Source organism: Lithobates pipiens, unplaced genomic scaffold (assembly GCF_037356315.1).
Source record: "Lithobates pipiens isolate NorthernLeopardFrog02 unplaced genomic scaffold, aLitPip1_a1.2 Scaffold_30, whole genome shotgun sequence".
NCBI classification, from domain to species: domain Eukaryota; kingdom Metazoa; phylum Chordata; class Amphibia; order Anura; family Ranidae; genus Lithobates; species Lithobates pipiens.
Genome location: NW_027507791.1, coordinates 26053490 through 26074378, shown reverse-complemented (window position 1 = coordinate 26074378; position 20889 = coordinate 26053490).

Genomic DNA, 20889 nt, shown 5'->3' with positions numbered 1-20889 from the left:
GAGAAGGGGGTAAGGGGACATCTTGTTACACCCTGTACACCTCCACAGTAAGGATACTGTGAGAAGGGGGTAAGGGGACATCTTGTTACACCCTGTACACCTCCACGGTAAGGATACAGTGAGAAGGGGGTAAGGGGACATCTTGTTACACCCCGTACACCTCCACGGTAAGGATACAGTGAGAAGGGGGTAAGGGGACATCTTGTTACACCCTGTACACCTCCACAGTAAGGATACTGTGAGAAGGGGGTAAGCGGACATCTTGTTACACCCTGTACACCTCCACAGTAAGGATACAGTGAGAAGGGGGTAAGGGGACATCTTGTTACACCCCGTACACCTCCACAGTAAGGATACAGTGAGAAGGGGGTAAGGGGACATCTTGTTACACCCTGTACACCTCCACGGTAAGGATACTGTGAGAAGGGGGTAAGGGGACATCTTGTTACACCCCGTACTCCTCCACAGTAAGGATACAGTGAGAAGGGGGTAAGGGGACATCTTGTTACACCCCGTACACCTCCACAGTAAGGATACAGTGAGAAGGGGTAAGCGGACATCTTGTTACACCCCGTACACCTCCACAGTAAGGATACAGTGAGAAGGGGGTAAGGGGACATCTTGTTACACCCCGTACACCTCCACAGTAAGGATACAGTGAGAAGGGGGTAAGCGGACATCTTGTTACACCCCGTACACCTCCACAGTAAGGATACAGTGAGAAGCTGTAAGCGGACATCTTGCTACACCCCGTACACCTCCACGGTAGGATACAGTGAGAAGGGGTAAGGGGACATCTTGTTACACCCCGTTCACCTCCACAGTAAGGATACAGTGAGAAGGGGGTAAGGGGACATCTTGTTACACCCTGTACACCTCCACGGTAAGGATACAGTGAGAAGGGGGTAAGGGGACATCTTGTTACACCCCGTACACCTCCACGGTAAGGATACAGTGAGAAGGGGGTAAGGGGACATCTTGTTACACCCCGTACACCTCCACGGTAAGGATACAGTGAGAAGGGGGTAAGGGGACATCTTGTTACACCCTGTACACCTCCACGGTAAGGATACTGTGAGAAAGGGTAAGCGGACATCTTGTTACACCCTGTACACCTCCACAGTAAGGATACAGTGAGAAGGGGGTAAGCGGACATCTTGTTACACTCCGTACACCTCCACAGTAAGGATACTGTGAGAAGGGGGTAAGGGGACATCTTGTTACACCCCGTACACCTCCACAGTAAGGATACAGTGAGAAGGGGGTAAGCGGACATCTTGTTACACCCCGTACACCTCCACGGTAAGGATACAGTGAGAAGGGGGTAAGCGGACATCTTGTTACACCCCGTACACCTCCACAGTAAGGATACAGTGAGAAGGGGTAAGCGGACATCTTGTTACACCCCGTACACCTCCACAGTAAGGATACAGTGAGAAGGGGTAAGCGGACATCTTGTTACACCCCGTACACCTCCACAGTAAGGATACTGTGAGAAGGGGGTAATGGGACATCTTGTTACACCCCGTACACCTCCACAGTAAGGATACAGTGAGAAGGGGGTAAGGGGACATCTTGTTACACCCCGTACACCTCCACAGTAAGGATACAGTGAGAAGGGGTAAGGGGACATCTTGTTACACCCCGTACACCTCCACAGTAGGGATACAGTGAGAAGGGGGTAAGGGGACATCTTGTTACACCCTGTACACCTCCACAGTGAGGATACTGTGAGAAGGGGGTTAGCGGACATCTTGTTACACCCTGTACACCTCCACGGTAAGGATACAGTGAGAAGGGGGTAAGGGGACATCTTGTTACACCCCGTACACCTCCACGGTAAGGATACAGTGAGAAGGGGGTAAGGGGACATCTTGTTACACCCTGTACACCTCCACAGTAAGGATACTGTGAGAAGGGGGTAAGGGGACATCTTGTTACACCCTGTACACCTCCACGGTAAGGATACAGTGAGAAGGGGGTAAGGGGACATCTTGTTACACCCCGTACACCTCCACGGTAAGGATACAGTGAGAAGGGGGTAAGGGGACATCTTGTTACACCCTGTACACCTCCACAGTAAGGATACTGTGAGAAGGGGGTAAGCGGACATCTTGTTACACCCTGTACACCTCCACAGTAAGGATACAGTGAGAAGGGGGTAAGGGGACATCTTGTTACACCCTGTACACCTCCACAGTAAGGATACTGTGAGAAGGGGGTAAGCGGACATCTTGTTACACCCTGTACACCTCCACAGTAAGGATACAGTGAGAAGGGGGTAAGGGGACATCTTGTTACACCCCGTACACCTCCACAGTAAGGATACAGTGAGAAGGGGGTAAGGGGACATCTTGTTACACCCTGTACACCTCCACGGTAAGGATACTGTGAGAAGGGGGTAAGGGGACATCTTGTTACACCCCGTACTCCTCCACAGTAAGGATACAGTGAGAAGGGGGTAAGGGGACATCTTGTTACACCCCGTACACCTCCACAGTAAGGATACAGTGAGAAGGGGTAAGCGGACATCTTGTTACACCCCGTACACCTCCACAGTAAGGATACAGTGAGAAGGGGGTAAGGGGACATCTTGTTACACCCCGTACACCTCCACAGTAAGGATACAGTGAGAAGGGGGTAAGCGGACATCTTGTTACACCCCGTACACCTCCACAGTAAGGATACAGTGAGAAGCTGTAAGCGGACATCTTGCTACACCCCGTACACCTCCACGGTAGGATACAGTGAGAAGGGGTAAGGGGACATCTTGTTACACCCCGTTCACCTCCACAGTAAGGATACAGTGAGAAGGGGGTAAGGGGACATCTTGTTACACCCTGTACACCTCCACGGTAAGGATACAGTGAGAAGGGGGTAAGGGGACATCTTGTTACACCCCGTACACCTCCACGGTAAGGATACAGTGAGAAGGGGGTAAGGGGACATCTTGTTACACCCCGTACACCTCCACGGTAAGGATACAGTGAGAAGGGGGTAAGGGGACATCTTGTTACACCCTGTACACCTCCACGGTAAGGATACTGTGAGAAAGGGTAAGCGGACATCTTGTTACACCCTGTACACCTCCACAGTAAGGATACAGTGAGAAGGGGGTAAGCGGACATCTTGTTACACTCCGTACACCTCCACAGTAAGGATACTGTGAGAAGGGGGTAAGGGGACATCTTGTTACACCCCGTACACCTCCACAGTAAGGATACAGTGAGAAGGGGGTAAGCGGACATCTTGTTACACCCCGTACACCTCCACGGTAAGGATACAGTGAGAAGGGGGTAAGCGGACATCTTGTTACACCCCGTACACCTCCACAGTAAGGATACAGTGAGAAGGGGTAAGCGGACATCTTGTTACACCCCGTACACCTCCACAGTAAGGATACAGTGAGAAGGGGTAAGCGGACATCTTGTTACACCCCGTACACCTCCACAGTAAGGATACTGTGAGAAGGGGGTAATGGGACATCTTGTTACACCCCGTACACCTCCACAGTAAGGATACAGTGAGAAGGGGGTAAGGGGACATCTTGTTACACCCCGTACACCTCCACAGTAAGGATACAGTGAGAAGGGGTAAGGGGACATCTTGTTACACCCCGTACACCTCCACAGTAGGGATACAGTGAGAAGGGGGTAAGGGGACATCTTGTTACACCCTGTACACCTCCACAGTGAGGATACTGTGAGAAGGGGGTTAGCGGACATCTTGTTACACCCTGTACACCTCCACAGTAAGGATACAGTGAGAAGCTGTAAGCGGACATCTTGCTACACCCCGTACACCTCCACGGTAGGATACAGTGAGAAGGGGTAAGGGGACATCTTGTTACACCCCGTTCACCTCCACAGTAAGGATACAGTGAGAAGGGGGTAAGGGGACATCTTGTTACACCCTGTACACCTCCACGGTAAGGATACAGTGAGAAGGGGGTAAGGGGACATCTTGTTATACCCCGTACACCTCCACGGTAAGGATACAGTGAGAAGGGGGTAAGGGGACATCTTGTTACACCCCGTACACCTCCACGGTAAGGATACAGTGAGAAGGGGGTAAGGGGACATCTTGTTACACCCTGTACACCTCCACGGTAAGGATACTGTGAGAAAGGGTAAGCGGACATCTTGTTACACCCTGTACACCTCCACAGTAAGGATACAGTGAGAAGGGGGTAAGCGGACATCTTGTTACACTCCGTACACCTCCACAGTAAGGATACTGTGAGAAGGGGGTAAGGGGACATCTTGTTACACCCCGTACACCTCCACAGTAAGGATACAGTGAGAAGGGGGTAAGCGGACATCTTGTTACACCCCGTACACCTCCACGGTAAGGATACAGTGAGAAGGGGGTAAGCGGACATCTTGTTACACCCCGTACACCTCCACGGTAAGGATACTGTGAGAAAGGGTAAGCGGACATCTTGTTACACCCCGTACACCTCCACAGTAAGGATACAGTGAGAAGGGGTAAGGGGACATCTTGTTACACCCCGTACACCTCCACAGTAAGGATACTGTGAGAAGGGGGTAAGGGGACATCTTGTTACACCCCGTACACCTCCACAGTAAGGATACTGTGAGAAGGGGGTAAGGGGACATCTTGTTACACCCCGTACACCTCCACAGTAAGGATACAGTGAGAAGGGGGTAAGCGGACATCTTGTTACACCCCGTACACCTCCACGGTAAGGATACAGTGAGAAGGGGGTAAGCGGACATCTTGTTACACCCCGTACACCTCCACGGTAAGGATACTGTGAGAAAGGGTAAGCGGACATCTTGTTACACCCCGTACACCTCCACAGTAAGGATACAGTGAGAAGGGGTAAGGGGACATCTTGTTACACCCCGTACACCTCCACAGTAGGGATACAGTGAGAAGGGGGTAAGGGGACATCTTGTTACACCCTGTACACCTCCACAGTGAGGATACTGTGAGAAGGGGGTTAGCGGACATCTTGTTACACCCTGTACACCTCCACAGTAAGGATACAGTGAGAAGGGGGTAAGGGGACATCTTGTTACACCCCGTACACCTCCACAGTAAGGATACAGTGAGAAGGGGGTAAGGGGACATCTTGTTACACCCTGTACACCTCCACAGTAGGGATACAGTGGGAAGGGGGTAAGGGGACATCTTGTTACACCCCGTACACCTCCACAGTGAGGATACTGTGAGAAGGGGGTAAGCGGACATCTTGTTACACCCCGTACACCTCCACGGTAAGGATACAGTGAGAAGGGGTAAGCGGACACCTTGTTACACCCCGTACACCTCCACAGTAAGGATACAGTGAGAAGGGGGTAAGCGGACATCTTGTTACACCCCGTACACCTCCACGGTAAGGATACAGTGAGAAGGGGTAAGCGGACATCTTGTTACACCCTGTACACCTCCACGGTAAGGATACAGTGAGAAGGGGGTAAGCGGACATCTTGTTACACCCCGTACACCTCCACAGTAAGGATACAGTGAGAAGGGGTAAGCGGACATCTTGTTACACCCCGTACACCTCCACAGTAAGGATACTGTGAGAAGGGGGTAATGGAACATCTTGTTACACCCCGTACACCTCCACAGTGAGGATGCTGTGAGAAGGGGGTAAGCGGACATCTTGTTACACCCTGTACACCTCCACAGTAAGGATACAGTGAGAAGGGGTAAGCGGACATCTTGTTACACCCCGTACACCTCCACGGTAAGGATACAGTGAGAAGGGGTAAGCGGACATCTTGTTACACCTTGTACACCTCCACGGTAAGGATACAGTGAGAAGGGGGTAAGGGGACATCTTGTTACACCCTGTACACCTCCACAGTAAGGATACAGTGAGAAGGGGTAAGCGGACATCTTGTTACACCCTGTACACCTCCACGGTAAGGATACAGTGAGAAGGGGTAAGCGGACATCTTGTTACACCCTGTACACCTCCACGGTAAGGATACAGTGAGAAGGGGGTAAGGGGACATCTTATTACACCCCGTACACCTCCACAGTAAGGATACAGTGAGAAGGGGGAAAGCAGACATCTTGTTACACCCCGTACACCTCCACGGTAAGGATACAGTGAGAAGGGGGTAAGGGGACATCTTGTTACACCCCGTACACCTCCACAGTAAGGATACAGTGAGAAGGGGTAAGCGGACATCTTGTTACACCCCGTACACCTCCACAGTAAGGATACAGTGAGAAGGGGTAAGCGGACATCTTGTTACACCCCGTACACCTCCACAGTAAGGATACAGTGAGAAGGGGGTAAGGGGACATCTTGTTACACCCCGTACACCTCCACAGTAAGGATACAGTGAGAAGGGGTAAGCGGACATCTTGTTACACCCCGTACACCTCCACAGTAAGGATACAGTGAGAAGGGGTAAGCGGACATCTTGTTACACCCCGTACACCTCCACAGTAGGGATACAGTGAGAAGGGGGTAAGGGGACATCTTGTTACACCCTGTACACCTCCACAGTGAGGATACTGTGAGAAGGGGGTTAGCGGACATCTTGTTACACCCTGTACACCTCCACAGTAAGGATACAGTGAGAAGCTGTAAGCGGACATCTTGCTACACCCCGTACACCTCCACGGTAGGATACAGTGAGAAGGGGTAAGGGGACATCTTGTTACACCCCGTTCACCTCCACAGTAAGGATACAGTGAGAAGGGGGTAAGGGGACATCTTGTTACACCCTGTACACCTCCACGGTAAGGATACAGTGAGAAGGGGGTAAGGGGACATCTTGTTATACCCCGTACACCTCCACGGTAAGGATACAGTGAGAAGGGGGTAAGGGGACATCTTGTTACACCCCGTACACCTCCACGGTAAGGATACAGTGAGAAGGGGGTAAGGGGACATCTTGTTACACCCTGTACACCTCCACGGTAAGGATACTGTGAGAAAGGGTAAGCGGACATCTTGTTACACCCTGTACACCTCCACAGTAAGGATACAGTGAGAAGGGGGTAAGCGGACATCTTGTTACACTCCGTACACCTCCACAGTAAGGATACTGTGAGAAGGGGGTAAGGGGACATCTTGTTACACCCCGTACACCTCCACAGTAAGGATACAGTGAGAAGGGGGTAAGCGGACATCTTGTTACACCCCGTACACCTCCACGGTAAGGATACAGTGAGAAGGGGGTAAGCGGACATCTTGTTACACCCCGTACACCTCCACGGTAAGGATACTGTGAGAAAGGGTAAGCGGACATCTTGTTACACCCCGTACACCTCCACAGTAAGGATACAGTGAGAAGGGGTAAGGGGACATCTTGTTACACCCCGTACACCTCCACAGTAAGGATACTGTGAGAAGGGGGTAAGGGGACATCTTGTTACACCCCGTACACCTCCACAGTAAGGATACTGTGAGAAGGGGGTAAGGGGACATCTTGTTACACCCCGTACACCTCCACAGTAAGGATACAGTGAGAAGGGGGTAAGCGGACATCTTGTTACACCCCGTACACCTCCACGGTAAGGATACAGTGAGAAGGGGGTAAGCGGACATCTTGTTACACCCCGTACACCTCCACGGTAAGGATACTGTGAGAAAGGGTAAGCGGACATCTTGTTACACCCCGTACACCTCCACAGTAAGGATACAGTGAGAAGGGGTAAGGGGACATCTTGTTACACCCCGTACACCTCCACAGTAGGGATACAGTGAGAAGGGGGTAAGGGGACATCTTGTTACACCCTGTACACCTCCACAGTGAGGATACTGTGAGAAGGGGGTTAGCGGACATCTTGTTACACCCTGTACACCTCCACAGTAAGGATACAGTGAGAAGGGGGTAAGGGGACATCTTGTTACACCCCGTACACCTCCACAGTAAGGATACAGTGAGAAGGGGGTAAGGGGACATCTTGTTACACCCTGTACACCTCCACAGTAGGGATACAGTGGGAAGGGGGTAAGGGGACATCTTGTTACACCCCGTACACCTCCACAGTGAGGATACTGTGAGAAGGGGGTAAGCGGACATCTTGTTACACCCCGTACACCTCCACCGTAAGGATACAGTGAGAAGGGGTAAGCGGACACCTTGTTACACCCCGTACACCTCCACAGTAAGGATACAGTGAGAAGGGGGTAAGCGGACATCTTGTTACACCCCGTACACCTCCACGGTAAGGATACAGTGAGAAGGGGTAAGCGGACATCTTGTTACACCCTGTACACCTCCACGGTAAGGATACAGTGAGAAGGGGGTAAGCGGACATCTTGTTACACCCCGTACACCTCCACAGTAAGGATACAGTGAGAAGGGGTAAGCGGACATCTTGTTACACCCCGTACACCTCCACAGTAAGGATACTGTGAGAAGGGGGTAATGGGACATCTTGTTACACCCCGTACACCTCCACAGTGAGGATGCTGTGAGAAGGGGGTAAGCGGACATCTTGTTACACCCTGTACACCTCCACAGTAAGGATACAGTGAGAAGGGGTAAGCGGACATCTTGTTACACCCCGTACACCTCCACGGTAAGGATACAGTGAGAAGGGGTAAGCGGACATCTTGTTACACCTTGTACACCTCCACGGTAAGGATACAGTGAGAAGGGGGTAAGGGGACATCTTGTTACACCCTGTACACCTCCACAGTAAGGATACAGTGAGAAGGGGTAAGCGGACATCTTGTTACACCCTGTACACCTCCACGGTAAGGATACAGTGAGAAGGGGTAAGCGGACATCTTGTTACACCCTGTACACCTCCACGGTAAGGATACAGTGAGAAGGGGGTAAGGGGACATCTTATTACACCCCGTACACCTCCACAGTAAGGATACAGTGAGAAGGGGGAAAGCAGACATCTTGTTACACCCCGTACACCTCCACGGTAAGGATACAGTGAGAAGGGGGTAAGGGGACATCTTGTTACACCCCGTACACCTCCACAGTAAGGATACAGTGAGAAGGGGTAAGCGGACATCTTGTTACACCCCGTACACCTCCACAGTAAGGATACAGTGAGAAGGGGTAAGCGGACATCTTGTTACACCCCGTACACCTCCACAGTAAGGATACAGTGAGAAGGGGGTAAGGGGACATCTTGTTACACCCCGTACACCTCCACAGTAAGGATACAGTGAGAAGGGGTAAGCGGACATCTTGTTACACCCCGTACACCTCCACAGTAAGGATACAGTGAGAAGGGGTAAGCGGACATCTTGTTACACCCCGTACACCTCCACAGTAAGGATACAGTGAGAAGGGGTAAGCGGACATCTTGTTACACCCCGTACACCTCCACAGTAAGGATACAGTGAGAAGGGGTAAGCGGACATCTTGTTACACCCCGTACACCTCCACAGTAAGGATACAGTGAGAAGGGGGTAAGGGGACATCTTGTTACACCCCGTACACCTCCACAGTAAGGATACAGTGAGAAGGGGTAAGCGGACATCTTGTTACACCCCGTACACCTCCACGGTAAGGATACAGTGAGAAGGGGTAAGCGGACATCTTGTGTTAGGGGGTTAGCTCGGTAGCGGGTGTGTGTGACCCCCTGGATGGGTTCACAACACAAAGTCAGACACAGCAGACAGCGGTGTAGGTGCAAAAAAACAAAAGATCCGGTTTATTTAGGCTACATGCAGTGATACATATAACAGCCAAACAAAATAAAACAAGAAAATAAATCCTGGTCAGTTTGACCTCTAACTACACACGTAGACTCCCTGTCTAACAACTGGGTGCAGCCTTGTGCTGCCCCAGTCTCTGTCTCTATTGTAGGGGTTTGCCACACAGGCGTTAACTCACCGCACAGAACAGATCTCAGACTCCCCAGTCTATACACACAAAACTGGTTCCAGGATGGAGCATCTCCCTAAGCATGCTGGGGTTTTTTGTAGAGGCCTTAATGAGCCCACTTACTACAGCTGGGCTCATTAACTCTTCCCCTCTAATTGTAAAAGTCTGCATAAAGCTTGAATCTAGGACACACATATTTCCCATCCTGAATACAACCAGGTGATTTTACCTGCGTGCTGCCACATACCCCCCCCCTCTTGTTTCAACCTTGGGGTTGTAACACAAGCAGCCAGACACGCATGTATCCGAGACAAAGCATCCACATTCCCCATTTTAACACCAGGGCGATGCTTAACTGTAAAGTTAAATTCCTGTAGGACCAGGAACCACCTATTTACCCTTCTATTGGTCTCCTTGTTCTGAGCCATCCACTTTAAAGGAGCGTGATCAGTCACCAGGTCAAAGTGCCTACCTAGCAGATAGTACCGAAGGGAATCTAGAGCCCACTTCACTGCTAAACATTCCTTCTCAATCGTGGAGTAATTTACCTCATGGGACTTCAACTTCCTGCTGAGGTAAATGACTGGGTGCTCTTCCCCGTTCCAGACCTGGGATAACACTGCTCCTAACCCAACGTCTGATGCATCAGTTTGTACCACAAAGTCCTTAGAGAAGTCTGGTGAGTACAACACTGGCTGGCTACATAAGGCTGTTTTTAAGGACTGAAATGCTTCTTCAGCCTCTGGGGACCATTTAACCATGACCGACTCTTTCCCTTTTGTCAGGTTGGTGAGGGGCACAGCCTGAGAAGTAAAATGGGGAATGAATCGTCGATAATAGCCAGCGATTCCCAGAAAGGCTCGTACCTGTTTCTTGCTGTTGGGACGTGGCCAACTCTGTATGGCCTCGACTTTATTGACTTGGGGTTTTATCACCCCCCTCCCAATAGTGTACCCAAGATATTTGGCCTCCTCCTGTCCAATGGTACACTTCTTTGGATTGGCCGTAAACCCAGCTTCCCGGATAGAGTCTAGGACTGCTTGTACTTTTGGCAAATGTGAGACCCAGTCTGTGCTATGGATAATCACATCATCCAGGTAAGCTGCAGCATATTTCTGATGGGGCCTCAGAATCTTATCCATTTTCCGCTGGAATGTTGCCGGTGCATTCTGTAACCCAAACGGCATTCTCTTATATTGGAATGCCCCATCTGGGGTTACAAACGCAGTTTTCTCCTTGGCCGACTCGGCCAGGGGAATTTGCCAATACCCTTTGGTGAGATCAAGAGTTGTCATATATCGGGCTGTTCCCAGCCGGTCAATCAACTCATCTATACGTGGCATGGGGTAGGTGTCAAATTTTGTAACTTTATTCAATTGTCGAAACAAAACCGCCAGCTCCCATCAGGTTTGGGCACTAGTACGATAGGACTGGACCAGTCACTCTGGGACTCCTCTATCACACCCAATTCCAGCATCCTTTGAACCTCCCCATGTATTGCCTCCCGTCGGGCCTCTGGTATTCTATAAGGTTTTAGTTTTACCCTTTCTCCTGGCGGGGTGATAATGTCATGCTCTACGCCAGATGTTTGTCCTGGCAGCTAAGAGAAAATCTCTTTGTTACAAAGTACAAACTCTTTAACCTCCTGTTGTTGGGGTTTTCGATAAGGTGACTGCTATTCCATCCTCAGGAACTAAGCAATCAGGCTGGGCTTGTGACCAAGTCTCTGCGACTAGGGATTCCCTATCCCTCCAGGCTTTCAGCAGATTGACGTGATAGATCTGCTCCGGCTTTCGCCTTCCTGGCTGTCTAACCCTGTAGTTCACCTCACTAATTTTTTTCAATTACTTCATATGGACCTTGCCATTTGGCCAGAAATTTGCTTTCAACCGTAGGGACTAGCACCAAGACCCTATCCCCCGGGGAAAAAGTACGGGTCTTGGCCCCACGGTTGTACACTCTCTGCTGTGCTAACTGCGCTTGGGTCAAATGTTCCTTTACAATTGGCATTACCTGTGCGATTCTATCCTGCATCAGGGCGACATGCTCAATCACACTCCTGTGAGGAGAACTCTCATTTTCCCAAGTTTCCTTGGCGATATCCAGCAGCCCTCTTGGGTGTCTCCCATAGAGCAACTCGAAGGGTGAGAAACCCGTAGAGGATTGGGGTACCTCCCTAATGGCAAACATCAGATAGGGTATTAGACAGTCCCAATTCTTTCCATCTCTATCCACCACCTTCTTTAACCACTTGCTTACTGGGCACTTAAACCCCCCTCAGTCCCAGACCAATTTTCAGCTTTCAGCGCTGATGCACTTTGAATGACAATTGCGCGGTCATACAACACTGTACCCAAATGAAATTTCTATCATTTTTTTCCCACAAATAGAGCTTTCTTTTGGTGGTATTTAGTTACAGCTCGGAGTTTTATTTTTTGCTAAACAAACAAAAAAAGATGCAAAAAAAAAAAAAAAAAAAAAATCATGTTTTAATAGTTTGTTATAAAATTTTGCAAACGGGTCATTTTTCTCCTTCATTGAAGTGCGCTGATGAGGCGGCACTGATAGGCTGCATTGGTGGGCACTGATGGGCTGCATTGGTGGGCACTGATAGGCTGCATTGGTGGGCACTGATAGGCTGCACTTGTGGGCACTGATAGGCATAGTTAAGGCGGCACTAATAGGCACAGATAAGGCGGCACCGATGGGCACAGATAAGGCGGCACTGATGGGCAAAGATGGGCACAGATAAGATGACACGGATGGGTGGCACGGATAAGTGGCACGGATGGGCACTGATAGGTACCACAGATAGATGGGACTGATGGGCACTGATAGGTGGCTCTGATAGGTGGCACTGCTGGGCACTGATGGGCGGCACTGCTGGGCACTGATGGGCGGCACTGCTGGGCACTGATGGGCGGCACTGGGGTGCAGCACCTTTGAGGCAGATTGGGTGGCACTGTGGGTGGCACTGTGGGTGGCACTGTGGGGTGGCACTGTGGGTGGCACTGTGGGGTGGCACTGTGGGCATTATGGGCACAGACGGGGGGCACTTACTTTTACTTTGTTATATTTCAGGATGGCACTGCGGGAGGCAGGTGGGCACTGGCAGGTGGCATGTGGTGCCTTTCATTGCTGGCCGTGATCGGGACTGATGTCCCGATCACGGCCGCCGGTGATCGGCTTTTTTTTTTTCTCCTCGCGCTGTCAGCGCGAGGAGGAATAATAGCCGATTACCGGCTCCGTTCTATCACATGATCAGCTGTCATTGGCTGACAGCTGATCACGTGATAAGGGGTCGGGATCGACCCCTTACACGGATCGGTGATCAGGCGAGTCTCACGGACTCGCCGATCACAGAGCGCGCCACGCGCGCCCCTCAGGGGGCGCGCAGGCCGCTCGTAACCAGGACGACGTCAATAGACGTAGTCCTGGAAATCTAGGTCCGCGCTAATGCCGTCATTCGGCAATAGCGCGGTACCCAAGTGGTTAACATTTGTTTTAGGGTTTTGTTGAATCTTTCAACCAACCCATCTGTTTGGGGGTGATACACAGATGTACGCAATTGTGTCACTTTGTACAACTTGCATAGTTCTTTCATTACCCGGGACATAAAGGGTGTACCTTGGTCCGTAAGCAGTTCCTTACAAATACCCACGCGGCTAAAAACAAGAGATAGCTCTTTGGCTATGGTTTTGGCCGAGGTATTTCGGAGAGGAATTGCTTCCGGATAACGGGTGGCATAGTCCAATATAACCAAAATGTACTGATGCCCCCTAGCGGACTTCATTATCGGACCTACCAAATCCATTGCTATCCTCTCAAAGGGGACCTCAGTGATAGGAAGAGGTACCAGCGGGTTACGGAAATGTGGCATAGGTGCCGACTTCTGACACACAGGGCAGGAGGAACAATAATTTTCTATTTCCTTCATGACCCCAGGCCAATAGAATCTCTGCAGTACCCTCTCTCTGGTTTTCTCATTCCCCAGATGACCTCCCAGAATGTGCCCATGGGCCAATTCTAACACCAACTTCCTGTAAGGTTTGGGCACTACAAGTTGCTCAATGGTTTCTTCTGCCCTTTGAGCCACTCGATACAGCAGGTCCCTTTCCATAGTGAAGTAAGGATAAGGGCAAGTCTTATCTGGGTTCACTAACTCGCCATCTATTTTCACCACATTTTCCCGTGCCTTTATTAGGGTGGGGTCTTTTAACTGTTCTGTGGCAAAATTTTCCCTGTGAACCTCAAGATCCGAAAACTCCACAGACGGCATGTTTTCATCTGAGGATGTTGATTCCTCCCCAGTTTCTCGAGTTTCCCCCGCCAATACCGACAAGGGAAATTCAGGAGAGTCCTCACCACCCCCAGAGGAATTCTGGTCATCTTCCTGGTCTATAGGGGCACCAGTGGGGGGCTCAGGACAATCCCAGAGTTCCCAGAATTTTGGAAAATCCCTTCCTACAATAGCATCATGTGTTAAGTGAGACACTAACCCCACCTGATGAGAGAGGTTACCTTTGGGGGTCTCAAAAAACACTGAAGTTACAGGATACTCTCGGGGGTCCCCATGCACACAAATAACAGCCACCTTGTTCTTCCCAGAGACCTCTGTAGTAACTAATTCAGCTTTTATCAATGTTACCAGGCTACCTGAATGCAGCAACACATCAACATGTCTACCATTAATACACATTTTACATAAATGTTTCTCAGGTCCCCGAATGGCAGTGCATGCAACTGTCGCAAACATCGACTGACGTCTCTCCCTTATCAAGTCACATTGCATAGGCTCATCCACAACGGGGCAATTGGCTGCAATATGTCCCTCTTGCCGGCAGCGGTAGCAAATAATCTTTTTCGCTGTCTCTTGCAGCATGGGCTTCCTGGGCTGCTCCCGCCAGACCTTAGGTAGAACTCCCACCCTCTCACGCTCTCCACCCTCACCCCTTGGAGTCATCTTACCCGCCACTGGGGATGATCTGGTCTTAGGATGGAAAGTCCGTGAGTCCCTGGAAGAGGTGGTCAGGTTCTCTGTAGCCAAGTACCTCTCAACCAGATCCACAAGTTTATCGGCATTTTCTGGGTCTCCATGGCTTACCCATCTTTGGATGGCAGTAGGAAGAGCTCTCAGGAAACGATCCATAACAACACGTTCCACAATGTTTGGTGCGGTCAAAGTCTCTGGCTGCAGCCACTATCTGCTCAGGTGAATGAGATCATACATTTGAGACCTGGGGGGTTTTCCAACCTGAAAAGTCCAATTATGCACACGCTGAGCCCGGACGGCCAGGGTGACACCCAGCCGTGCCAATATTTCTGCTTTTAGCACCATATAGTCTTTTGCTTGGTCAGGCTCTAGGTCATAATAAGCTTTCTGCGATTCCCCAGTTAACAGAGGGGCCACCAGTCCAGCCCATTGCTCCTTAGGCCACTTTTCCCTTTCAGCAGTCCTTTCAAATGTGGTCAAAAACACCTCCGGATCATCCTCTCCCGTCATTTTTGTCAGTAAACGGCTCACACCAAAGGATGCGGTATTATTGTAACCACTTGCCTCATTGGTCTGCGGACGTTGCTGTATTAATGTCTCTATTTGCTGTCGAAAACTCTGCTCTTGCTTCTGCAACAGGTCTATGAAGCGGGGTTCAGATCGCTGCTGGGCTTGTTGCTGAGCTTCCAGACTCTGCAGGTGAGCTTTCTGCTGGGCTGCAAGGCTCTTTTGTAAAGCCGCATTTGTTTGCTGCTGATTTGCATTTGCTAGATACTGTCTCAGTATCTCCTCCATGCTGGCCTTAAAAAAAAAAATGCCAAAATTCTCCACCAACTGTGAGGGGGTTAGCTCGGCAGCGGGTGTGTGTGACCCCCTGGATGGGTTCACAACACAAAGTCAGGCACAGCAGACAGCGTTGTAGGTGCAAAAAAACAAAAGATGCGGTTTATTTATGCTACATGCAGTGAAACATATAACAGCCAAACAAAAATAAAACATGAAAATAAATCCTGGTCAGCTTGACCTCTAATTACACACATGGATTCCCTGTCTAACAACTGAGTGCAGCCTTGTGCAGCACCAGTCCCTGTCTCTGTCTCTGTTGTAGAGGTTTGCCACACAGGCGTTACCTCACCGCACAGAACAGGTGTCACACTCCCCAGTCTTTACAAACACAAAACTGGTTCCAGGATGGAGCATCTCCCTAAGCATGCTGGGGTTTTTGTAGAGGTCTTAATGAGCCCACTTACTTCAGCTGGGCTCATTAACTCTTCCCCTCTAGTTGTACAAGTCTGCATAAAGCCTGAATCTAGGACACACATATTTCCCATCCTGGATACAACCAGGTGACTTTACCTGCGTGCTGCCACACTAGATACACCACATCTATGGGCCTTCCTTTATCTAGATACACCACGTCTACGGGCCTTCCTTTATCTAGATACACCACGTCTACGGGCCTTCCTTTATCTAGATACACCACGTCTACGGGCCTTCCTTTATCTAGATACACCACGTCTACGGGCCTTCCTTTATCTAGATACACCACGTCTACGGGCCTTCCTTTATCTAGATACACCACGTCTACGGGCCTTCCTTTATCTAGATACACCACGTCTACGGGCCTTCCTTTATCTAGATACACCACGTCTACGGGCCTTCCTTTATCTAGATACACCACGTCTACGGGCCTTCCTTTATCTAGATACACCACGTCTACGGGCCTTCCTTTATCTAGATACACCACGTCTACGGGCCTTCCTTTATCTAGATACACCACGTCTACGGGCCTTCCTTTATCTAGATACACCACGTCTACGGGCCTTCCTTTATCTAGATACACCACGTCTACGGGCCTTCCTTTATCTAGATACACCACGTCTACGGGCCTTCCTTTATCTAGATACACCACGTCTACGGACCTTCCTTTATCTAGATACACCACGTCTACGGGCCTTCCTTTATCTAGATACACCACGTCTACGGGCCTTCCTTTATCTAGATACACCACGTCTACGAGCCTTCCTTTATCTAGATACACCACGTCTACGGGCCTTCCTTTATCTAGATACACCACGTCTACGAGCCTTCCTTTATCTAGATACACCACGTCTACGGGCCTTCCTTTATCTAGATACACCACGTCTAAGGGCCTTCCTTTATCTAGATACACCACGTCTACGGACCTTCCTTTATCAGTCATTCTGTCCTCTGATAACCATGGAGGGGCTTCCTGTGACGTGTCATGGAGGATAAACACTGCAGTTTTGGTGACTGAAGCCCCCCGATTCCCTTGTGAAGGGTACAGGTCAGCACAGAAGATATAGTCACATGACAGGAGGAGGCGTTGTAGGATAGTGGGAGGAGTCACAAGATGGTGGGATGGGCCCAATAACATTGAATAGGGGTATTATTGGACAGGTCAGTAAAACTCTGAAGGTCATGTCGGCATCCGGGGCGCATTTCGAGTGAACCAAACCGCATATCACCGCAGCGCCGTCTGGCTCGGCGCCATAAAAAAGTAAAAATCAGGGACGCCTTTCTCTGTTTCTCGCAGGTAATGATGACCAATAAAATGAATGGGCGGAGCTACCCGATATCACAGATCTGAGCTCCTCCTTCTCCACTGCACATCACAGTCCTCAAACCCTCCCCCACCCCCCACCACACTACTAACCGCCTCCCACCTGCCATATAGACCAATGACAGCGGAGCGGAGCCATGTCATATGACCACGCCCAGTTTAGGCTCTTCACCCATGTGATTGGCTGTGTCCAATCACAGCTGATCCCATGTAAACAAGGAAATAAAATATATAAAAAAGGGGCGGTCTTTTTTAGTTTTTTTATTATTTTAGAAAAGATAAAACCCCGCCCAACGGTGATTAATTATCACCAAGAGAAAGTTCTATTTGTGTGAATAAAATGTGTAGAGTTTTGTATGACCGTGTAATTGTCACTCAAAGTGCGACCGCCATGAAAGCTGCAAATTGTGCTGGGCAGGAAGGCGGGGGTGGGGGGGTCTGGATGGAGGGTGGGAGCTGCAAGATAGTGATTGGCTGCTTGGATGAAGGGCGGTCCTAGCAACCAATCACTTGCTTGATAACCTTGGGCAGCTCCCGCCCTCCATCCACAACAGTCCTCCCTCCCGCTGTCAGCTCTGTGAGGAATACTGAGTGACGATTGGTGGAAGAAAAGGCTCCTAAATGCTGTGACAGCTGAGACTCCTCCCACAGTCTGCCATCTAGTAATGCCTGATAGAGGAGTCACACCACGGGGGGAGGAGTCACACCACGGGGGGAGAAGTCACACCGCAGCGGGAGGAGCCACACCGTGGGGGGAGGAGCCACACCACGGGGGAGGAGTCACACCACGGGGGGAGGAGTCACACCGCGGCGGGAGGAGCCACACCGCGGCTGGGTGGAGTCACCCCGCGGCTGGGGAGAGTCACCCCGCGGCTGGGGAGGGGTCACCCCGCGGGGGGGGTCACACTACGGGGGGAGGAGCCATACTACGGGGGGAGGAGCCACACCACGGCTGGGGGGAGTCACACCACGGGGAGGAGGAGTCACGGGAGGGTGGGGAGAATCACACCACGGGGAGGAGGAGTCACGGGAGGGTGGGGGGAGTCAGTGGATGGTGGGAGGAGTCACGGGATGTGGGAGGAGTCCCTCGATGGTGGGAGGAGCCACACGATGGTGGGAGGAGTCCGTTGATAGTGGGGGAGTCACGGGATGGTGGGAGGAGTCATGGGATGGTAGGAGAAGCCACGCAATGGTGGGAGGGGTAACGGGATATTGGGAGGAGTCAGTGAATGGTGGGAGGGCCACAAGATGGGAGGAGTCCATTGATGGTGGGAGGGGTCACGGGTTGGTGGGAGGAGACGGTGGGAGGGGTCACAGGTTGGTGGGAGAAGACAGGAGATGGTGGGAGGAGTCACGGTATGGTGGGAGGAGTCACGGTATGGTGGGAGGAGCCACAGCAGCCTAGAGGCGATTCAGTTCGCATTGTGCGCTATATAAGTATTTCATTTATTCATTCATTCAGGATTGTGTGAGGAGCCACGCGATGGGAGGAGGAGACAGGGGATGGTGGGATGACCAGGGGATGGTGGGAGGAGTCACGGGATGGTGGGAGGAGTCAGTGGATGGTGGGAGGAGCCACAGGTTTGTGTGAGGAGCCACGCGATGTTGGGAGGAGCCACGCGATGTTGGGAGGAGTCAGGGGATGGTTGGAGGAGTCACGTGATAGGAGGGGTCAGTGGATGGTGAGAGGAGTCACGGGATGGTGGGAGGAGCCACGTGATGGGAGGATTCAGTGGATGGTGAGAGGAGTCACGGGATGGTGGGAGGAGTCGTGGGTGGAGTCACACACTGGAAGATGTCACAGGATGTGGGAGGAGCCACACAGTGGTGGGAGGAGTCAGTTGGTGGTGGGAGGAGTCAGTGGATGGTGAGAGGAGTCACTGGATGGTGGGAGGAGCCATGTGATGGGAGGATTCAGTGGATGGTGGAAGGAGTCGTGGGAGAAGTCACGGGATGTGGGAGGAGTCAGTTGGTGGTGGGAGGAGTCAGTTGATGGTGGGAGGAGTCACAGGGTGGTGGGAGGAGTCACACGATGATGACAGCAGTCAGTGGATGGTGGGAGGAGCCACGGGGTGGCGGGAGGAGTCACGCAGTGGGAGGAGTCAGTTGATGGTGGGAGGAGTCACTGGGTGGTGGGAGGAGCCACATGATGGTGGGAGGAGTCAGTGGATGGTGGGAGGAGCCACGCGATGAGAGGAGTCAGTGGATGGTGGGAGGAGTCACATGATGGTGGGAGGCGTTACGGGATAGTGTGAGGAGCTATGCGATGGAGGGAGGAGTCACTGGATGGTGGGAGGAGACAGGAGATGGTGGGAGGAGTCACACAATGGTGGGTGGAGTCACACGATGGGAGGAGTCAGTGGGTGGTGGGAGGAGTCACTGGATGGTGGGAGGAGTCACACAGTGGGAGGAGTCAGTGGATGTTGGGAGGAGCCACGCCATGGAGGGCACCTGATGTAAGGGGCACTGTTATGGGGCACCTGATGTAAGGGGCACTCTGTTGGGGGCACCTGATGTAAGGGGCACTCTTATGGCGGCACCTGATGTAAGGTGGTTCTATTACTTACAATGTGGATGTGATTGGCTGACGTTTGTGTTCTTTCTTTGTCTTCCATCTTGTTTCGGGTACAGATAGTTGTTGGTGGAAGGACGGAATAAAAGGGTCCAGCCAGTGAAGGGGGAAGAGCTCAGAGTAATGGAGAAGAGGAGTGTCCTGCAAGGCAGAATCCGGGGCTCAGAGAAGACCGCTCACCATCAACATCTCCAAGGCCAACACACCACTGGAAGCTCTGAGGATCAGCACTAAACAGCTGCCCCGCTAGGAGGTAAAGCCTAACCTACTAACAATGTCTTTGCTACAAGTCACCCCCCAGTATCTGCTGATACCCCACATAGTTACAGGTCACCCTCCATTCTACCCATACTCTAGGCCACCCTCTGGCCCAGTCTGTAAATACTACAGATCACCAGTTATCAGGACCATCAATGGGGGGTACAGGCAGCACTTCCCATTGGGTCAGCAGGTGGTGGAACAGAAGCTGTCTGTGGATAGGTGGGGGCTGTCAGGTCAGCTTTCCAGTGCCCCATCATTTCTAATGGCAGCCCAGTCTTCGTCCGGAGGGTTCAATATTGAGTTTGCCCTTTGCAGCTATAACAGGTTCACCTCTTCTGGAAAGGCCGTCCACAAGGTTTAGGAGGGTGTCTATGGAAATGTTTGACCATTCTTCCAGAAGAACTTTTGTGAGTTCAGGCACTGATGTTGGACGAGAAGGCCTACCTCGCAGTCTCCGATCTAATTCATCCTAAAGGTGTTCTATGGGGTTGAGGTAAGGACTCTGTGCAGGCCAGTCAAGTACCTCCACTCCAAACTCGCTCATCCATGTCTTTGTGGACCTTGCTTTGTGCACTGGTGAGCAATCATGTTGGAACAGGAAGAGGCCGTCCCCAAACTGTTCCCACAAAGTTGGGAGCATGAAATTGTCCAAAATGTCTTGGTATGCTGACGCCTTAAGAGTTCCCTT